Source organism: Rhipicephalus microplus, unplaced genomic scaffold (genome assembly GCF_043290135.1).
Source record: "Rhipicephalus microplus isolate Deutch F79 unplaced genomic scaffold, USDA_Rmic scaffold_27, whole genome shotgun sequence".
In the NCBI taxonomy this organism is placed as follows: Eukaryota; Metazoa; Arthropoda; class Arachnida; order Ixodida; family Ixodidae; genus Rhipicephalus; species Rhipicephalus microplus.
In genome coordinates this window covers 3,344,934-3,352,257 of record NW_027464600.1, presented here as the reverse complement: position 1 = coordinate 3,352,257, position 7,324 = coordinate 3,344,934, and positions in this window count along the sequence as shown.

The following is a 7,324-nucleotide window of genomic DNA, read 5'->3' as shown; positions in this document are numbered from 1 at the left end:
TAATCTATCATTTACCAATTGGTTCTTTGTTTAAACATCCGTATCTAAATAATCTGTCTGGTAAAACAATTCCATCTCACAAATGAGGCACCGTCCGTTTCATGGCCGATCCCCCGTTGTGGGTTGCACCAGGACTCTGAGAAACAACCCACAAGCCAACCAATTCTTTGGTTCCTTTGCTCCTTGAAGAGCATCTGGCAAGTGCTTGCCTGAGACGTATGGGCACCTGTTTTGCTGAGACGTAATGAGCACCACCATCTTTCGCTGTCAAATCAACGTTTATTGTTTTTGTATAATGCGACGTTACTTAATAAGCCCATAAAACATCGCATGCACCAACCCAAGAATTCCCATGCGTATGCGCGTAGGTAACACCGTTCGATTAGTTGATAAGGATACAAAACACCAAAGTTGACAACTGAACATGGCGACACTGAAACCCACCCGTAAAACAGCCTACAGATAACGACACTCTATTTGAAACCGGCTAAAGAACTGCTTCTTTTCTCCAAAGTTCAACCCAACATAAATTGAGGAGACTTGCATCTTTGTTTTTTCCTGTTCAAGGTGAGAGCTGATGAACGGAAATGCTTGACCGCTGTGCTTGACACCCTCGTGAGGCGATATCCCGTAGGCGGTGGGCGTTTCCCCGCTTGATATATTCTGAACGATTGGTGGTGTACACCACTGGGTTTTCTTATGTGGGCCGGAATATCTTTTCACGTGTTGCAGTGGGCAGCAAAAAATAAAATTGACAAACTTGTACCGTGCCCGTACTGCGGCCGCATATCTGACCAACCAGTTTTTTTTTTTTCATTTTTCTAGGCCTAGCACTGGTCTCAAAGTTTCCTATTCTTGCGTAAGCGAGAAATGGCTTTGTAAAAGATTTTGTCCCACATACCACAAAGAATATTAAAAGCAATATTAAGTGGGTGCGGGAAAAAAAAGACAGAAATCTTCTGGCTTTCCACGACGTCTAGGGCCTAGCGAGGTTAAGGCAAGTGACTGGTGTAACTGTCTGAAATATTGATTGATTGATTGATTGATTGATTGATATGTGGGGTTTAACGTCCCAAAACCACCATATGATTATGAGAGACGCCGTAGTGGAGGGCTCCGGAAATTTAGACCACCTGGGGTTCTTTAACGTGCACCCAAATCTGAGCACACGGGCCTACAACATTTCCGCCTCCATCGGAAATGCAGTCGCCGCAGCCGGGATTCGAACCCGCGCCCTGCGGGTCAGCAACCGAGTACCTTAGCCACTAGACCACCGTGGCGGGGCAAAACTGTCTGAAATAGAAAACATTCAGAATTAAACTGGTAACAAAATATAAAAAAACGGAGTAAGTGAGCAGCGTTAAGCTTGATTTAGGCGGAGCTTTTTACCGAACGACGACGTCCACGAATATCGTTAAATCGGTTTTCATTCGTTGTGACATTACAAATAAAGTTTTTTTCTATTCTATTCTATTCTGACATTCCCTTTGTCAGCTTCGACTTGACGCGATGCATGCTGTACTTTCGTATCATTTTTATGGTTGGTTGGTTCTTGAGTAAGAAGTGGGAGTGTTCTTGTGGTTGTTTAAAACGCAGTGGCTCTTGTATATTCTTATAGTGTTTCTATTGCGACCAACAGGAAAGATGAAAAAAGGGCGAATCGTTCTGGAATTTATGGGGCCTAATGCGAATAACAGAGAACGACTTGATTTTTCTCTACGACTGGCGCTTAACTGATCCAACATTGATGATGCTTCTTTGAGCCAAAAATCAGGTTGTCCTCTCTTAAAGCTCTTTTAATTCGCGGATAAAGAAAAGAAAAAAAACATTTGGATATTTTGTAATGATAATAACATCTAAAGTGGCTACTTCTGAACGCCCCGAATTAGGACGCAGACCGTATACTAGTAGGCTCTGGAAGTTAAGACCTTTTAGAGTTATTTAACGTACACAGACTTTGCAGAGAACTCGGACTCCTAGCATTTCACCTCCAAAACTGCGTCTTCCATGGTTGGAATCGAACCGGCGGCCTGCAAGTCAGCAGCGAAGCACGCATCATTTTACCAATGAGCGTATCTAAATTACAATTCAAAGAGTTCTTCGAATTTTGTGCGTAGTACAAACGTAACCTCTTGTATTGTTTTCTGAACGCTTTCGCGCAATATACAGCAATTCTCAGTATTTTGTTTTTAAAGCAATTAAATTTTTGTAATTCATGATGCCATTTATTTACACGCACATTTTCATTTTCTCAAGGGCACAAAAGTCATCACGTAAGGTGAGTGTTGGACAAAAGAATACGCATTTCCTGCCCATTGCAACAGTATTTGTTTTCTACAACAGCAGTTGCAGGAAAGCTATGAAATGGTAATACAGGGCTCGTATTGTCGGCGATACGAAGCAGGTATGGAACAAAGTGCACGAATTTAAGAAAATGCGCGTGCAAAAGCCAGCGTTTCTAGATAGAAAAATTGGCAGATCCCATGAACAGCGAGAATCGATGGTATGCGAAGCACGAGAGAGAAATGTTGATATGTTACTTTAAAATCAGCGCAACGTTACGAGGTGGAGATAAATGATGCCCGTACATGACTTCCGTGTCATGATTATCATGTTTGGATGTGTCATTTACCTTCGTCGTCTATTCACATCACGTCATACAAAACTTAGTATATGTGGAGGTAGCGAAATGGCCGTGAGCATGCTATGAGCGTGGTATCTTGTCATGTTCTTACATAACACGCGAGTCAGCATTGTCACGTTTGCACCAGTCATATATTTCGTCATCCATTGACGTCATGTAACACCAAATTTGTTATATGTGGAGCTATTAAAATGGCCACGAGCGCATCATGAAGGGCCCAGTATACTCCTATGTAGCGTTGACGCGCGCGCACGTAGGGCACAGCAACGCTAGGTTTGCAAAACGCGAGCACTCTATAATCTGACGCCAGGCACGACCAGCGTCCGTCGGCGTGGCCCGAAGGCAACCAGCACGAAATGCGACATGTTGCGTTTCACGCCGATGCGTTGCCCAGACAACATTGCGTCTCCCTCTTTCCATGACGGAGGGACGCTGGACGCGCTGAAACGTGCACGCCTCAAAGCAATGCAGCGCGGCACGCGCCCCGAGTATATGGCAGGACCGGCGCCTGGCGTGGCAACGCCGGCGGGACGCCACTAAATAAACGCCGGCGAGCACGCGCACCGCGTCCCGTCGAAATGCATTGGCACCCTGACTGTGACATGTAGTCATGTTCTCACATGACACACATCTCATGATTATTATGTTTGCACCAGTCACCTACCTTCGTCATCCATTGGCGTCACGTAATACCAAATTTGGCATATGTGGAGCTAGCGAGATGGCTGCTAGCGCATCATCAGTGTGGCACGTAGTCATGTTCGTACATGACACGCATCTTATGATTGTCATGTTTGCACCAATCACATACATACGTCATCCATTCACGTATTGTAATACCAAATTTGGTATATGTGACGCTAGCAAAACTTCCCCGAGCGCATCAGGAGCGTGGCATGTAGTCATGTTGTTACATAACACGCATGTCATGAGTTTCATACGAGGGTCTGTCCCTGCTGTTCGCCATGCAATCATGCCATACCATGCTAGTTTCGAAACATGCCATGTGAACGAAACCACCGCAAGAGCTGCAGGACCATGAAATGTAAATCATGGCATTCATGACATGATTTACATTACATGGTCCTGCGTGTTACATTTGCATGTTTACATTTCATGGTCCTGCATTTTCATGTTAATGACTAGTAAAATATGTTTATCATACAGTCAAGTTATGTCATACCAAGCTTGGTATAGATACCATTATCGAAACGGCCAAGAGAGCTAAAAGTCGTAGGTGGCTAGATAAATGGATAGATACGCTCAAAGTCGCCGAAGTTCGCTAAGAAATGCTTCGCATTTAAAAGCACTCTCCTACACATAACTCTCATACAAATACCGTTACTTCAATAATTTTTTACCAAGCTTGGCAACAACTGTTCTGCTCAGTCTCAAGAAGATCCTGTACATTTTTGTCAAAAGAAAGTATTTGATGAAGACTTCGAGCTTGCAAACGTAACAGCTGAGAAAATAGGTCAGTAATTCTAAAATTCCCGTACAATAAAGCCATTGGCAATGATGACGTTACTACAAAAGTTCTGAAGCCTCGCCGTGGTAGTCTATAGTGGCTAAGGTACTCAGCTGCTGACCCGCAGATTGCGGGATCGAATCCCGGCTGCGGCGGCAGCATTTGCGATGGAGGCGGAAATGTTGTAGGCCCGTGTGCTCATACTTCGGTACACGTTAAAAAATCTCAGGTGGTCGGAATTTCTAGAGCCTTCCACTGCGGCGTCTCTCATAATCATATGGTGGTTTTGGGACGTTAAAGCCCACATATCGTTCAATCAACAAAAGTACTGAAGGAAACTGTACAGTTTCTTTCATGGCCTCTTTTCCACATCATCAATGCGTACCTGGATATTTAATGGGCAATTACCCAGACGTACTAAAGATTGCGAAAGTGGTACCTATATGCAAATCAAGAGAAAACCCGAGGAGCTACCATCCCTTATTGGTGCTCAGAATTGTGAACGCGCATTTTGAAAACCTAATTAGGCCCGTTTTGTGCCAATTTCTAAGCTCAAAAGAAATAATCTGCCCCGGACAACATGGTTTTGTCACAAATAACCGCAGCTGGCAGTTAGTCAACTAAGCACTTCATGGTAATAAAATAGCTGTCAGTGTTTTCTTAGAAATAAAATGAGCATTCGATACGGCTCCGAATTCTGTACTATAAAAAATCTACTTTTGTTATTGACGTGATGTGAGGAGATATTTAATCATATGGTGATTTTGGGACGTCAATCCATCAATCAATAGATTAATCAATCAATCAATCAGTCGATCAATCAATAAATGATCAATTATTTAATATAAATAAATCAATGTGGAAATTCTGCAATATATCACGTGCGCATGGCATCAAGAATGAAGCTACACAGTGCCAGATCCGCGTGTGGATAAAACAGTGGTCCCTGATTGATGAAGATAGCGATGTGAAGAGCCCCTTATATTTGATTACCTGGAACTGCCATGTTCATTTTTGTTTTGCACAGCGCAACAAATCTGCGGCGCTTCGTGCTCGGCACACTGCGGGGACCACCCGAACAAACCTGGTTGCGGCTAAATTTGACTGAACTAACTAAAAGCTTGATGCTCGTAAACCATGCGTATGGACTCCAACACCAGAGAACACGTCTGGATCATCCCAATTATAGAATCAACAAAGGTCGAACTAGCGACCTTTTACTGTATACACACGTAAAGTTGAAAAAGAAGGTTGTGGGGAATATGAACCTTTCAATTTCTGCCCACTGACGTGGGTTTTAACATCCCTGTATTTTTTTTACCTTCTTTGTGTTGTATGCGCCCATTCCACCTTTACGTATATAACAACCAACAATAGAAAGCTAAGTTCATTATACGACATACTTCGCACATTTGGTAAAACTAGGGAATTCGCACACGAACAGATGTCGGCTTAAAGCAAGGTTTCCAGTGAGATCGGACATGCTGCGGGACCAAAATTACACAATGGCGCCGAGAAGGTGAGACCATTCATTATGTGCCAGTTTCCCCAATACACAACACGCCAAAGAAAAGAAAAACCAGTGACAGGAACACCGGCCGCGCTAATGCGGTTCTTCCGTAAGGAACCATTTAGCTTCGACATGAATCGATGTCGTGCAGTAAGCTACAGAACACGGAGGAAGGACAAGAGGGAGGGTAGGAGGGGTTGATACATGAGAGGGGACGTCCGTGTTTTTGGGCGCGAACAGAAGACAGGGCACGTAGCAGCCGCCCGAGTTTGACAGCGCTGCAGCTGCAACTGGCACATGCTGCAAGCGGAACGCAATGCAAACAGAGATACGAATAGTGGCGAACAAATTAGTATTGAGGTCCTATATACACAGTACAGACGCTGATACCATCACTGATGGAGCCTCAAGCTCAACGCGGCTGGTGTAGTTGAGTGTCAAAACCAAGTACAATGAATTGAATGACAATGACACAGTGTGTTTGCCTTCATTTATTTCATTGGATTTGTGAACTGAGCTACAAGAAGACACCGGAGTAAGCTGTTTGAGGTACTTGGTATGCTTTTGCTGCGTTAGGCTAGTCACCCACTCCCCTAACCACTCCGCGTGAAGAACGAGACTAAAGCTGCTGAAGAAGATCCGTAGACAGTTTGCTAGCCAACGCGATCCAATCCGAAGCCTGTACTTCCCACAATTTCCATGAGGGTACGTGATCGCAGTGCCAGATTCCTCTCTAGTTATTATTGTATGAAACTCTATGCCAAGCACCGAAACCGCGATACGATGTAGGCATGCATAGTTTAGTAGCGTCTTGGTGTGAGCTGCTGGCGACCTTGTTCAGGGATATGTAGAAAAGCATAGAAAAATAATAATGATCTCCGCGAGAGGCAGCAAGTTCGGCGGCGGCAGCGTTTTTCGCTGTACTGTATAAAAAGCAGTATTTTTTTGTTGGCTCGGCTGCTGGTATTCCGATGTGTTTTATTGCAATTCTTGTATTTAGAACCTCATTTCGCGTGTTCCGCTGCAGGACCACACAATATGGCTTATGAAGATAGGCTTGCACAACAATGCCCTAACAAACGAGTTTGGATTCAAAAGCAGCATTACATGCTCTTTACACACGCGAACTGAATGTCATTGCCAAGCTGCTTAAAATGTCAAACCACTTCATTTCTCGGTACCATTGTTTTTTTTCAACTCAGCTGAAAGATGACTAGATGTGTTTAGAAAAATTTTTTTATATCATAGACAGCTGAAGTAAATAACAATTCAAGATAACATCATAGCTTTTGCGTTCGAGACATACCTGTGCAAGAATATCAAGACCCAGTTTTGTATCAAAGACACAAAACATAAAACGACGTGTGTTTAGAAAAAAAAGTGTATAACGATTTAGAGTGATAGTACTCTACTATGGGAGAGCAAGAAGCTGTCACGAACGTAGTATCGACACGAGTGGCAATCAATACCGATGATATTAGGAGAAATTTATTTTGACAAACAGTGAAAATTAGAAGAGGATTTGTGTTTAGAAAAAACTGTTTAACGATTTGGAGTACTCGGTACTCTACTATGGGAAAGCTAAAAGCTGTCCCTTGAGCCTCACACATGATGTGGCCGAGTCAAAAAACAGGGCATAAGTGTGGCAGTTCGTGAGCTCCCAGCACAGTAAAGTAGCAATACTTCACTTCCAAGCGTCTAC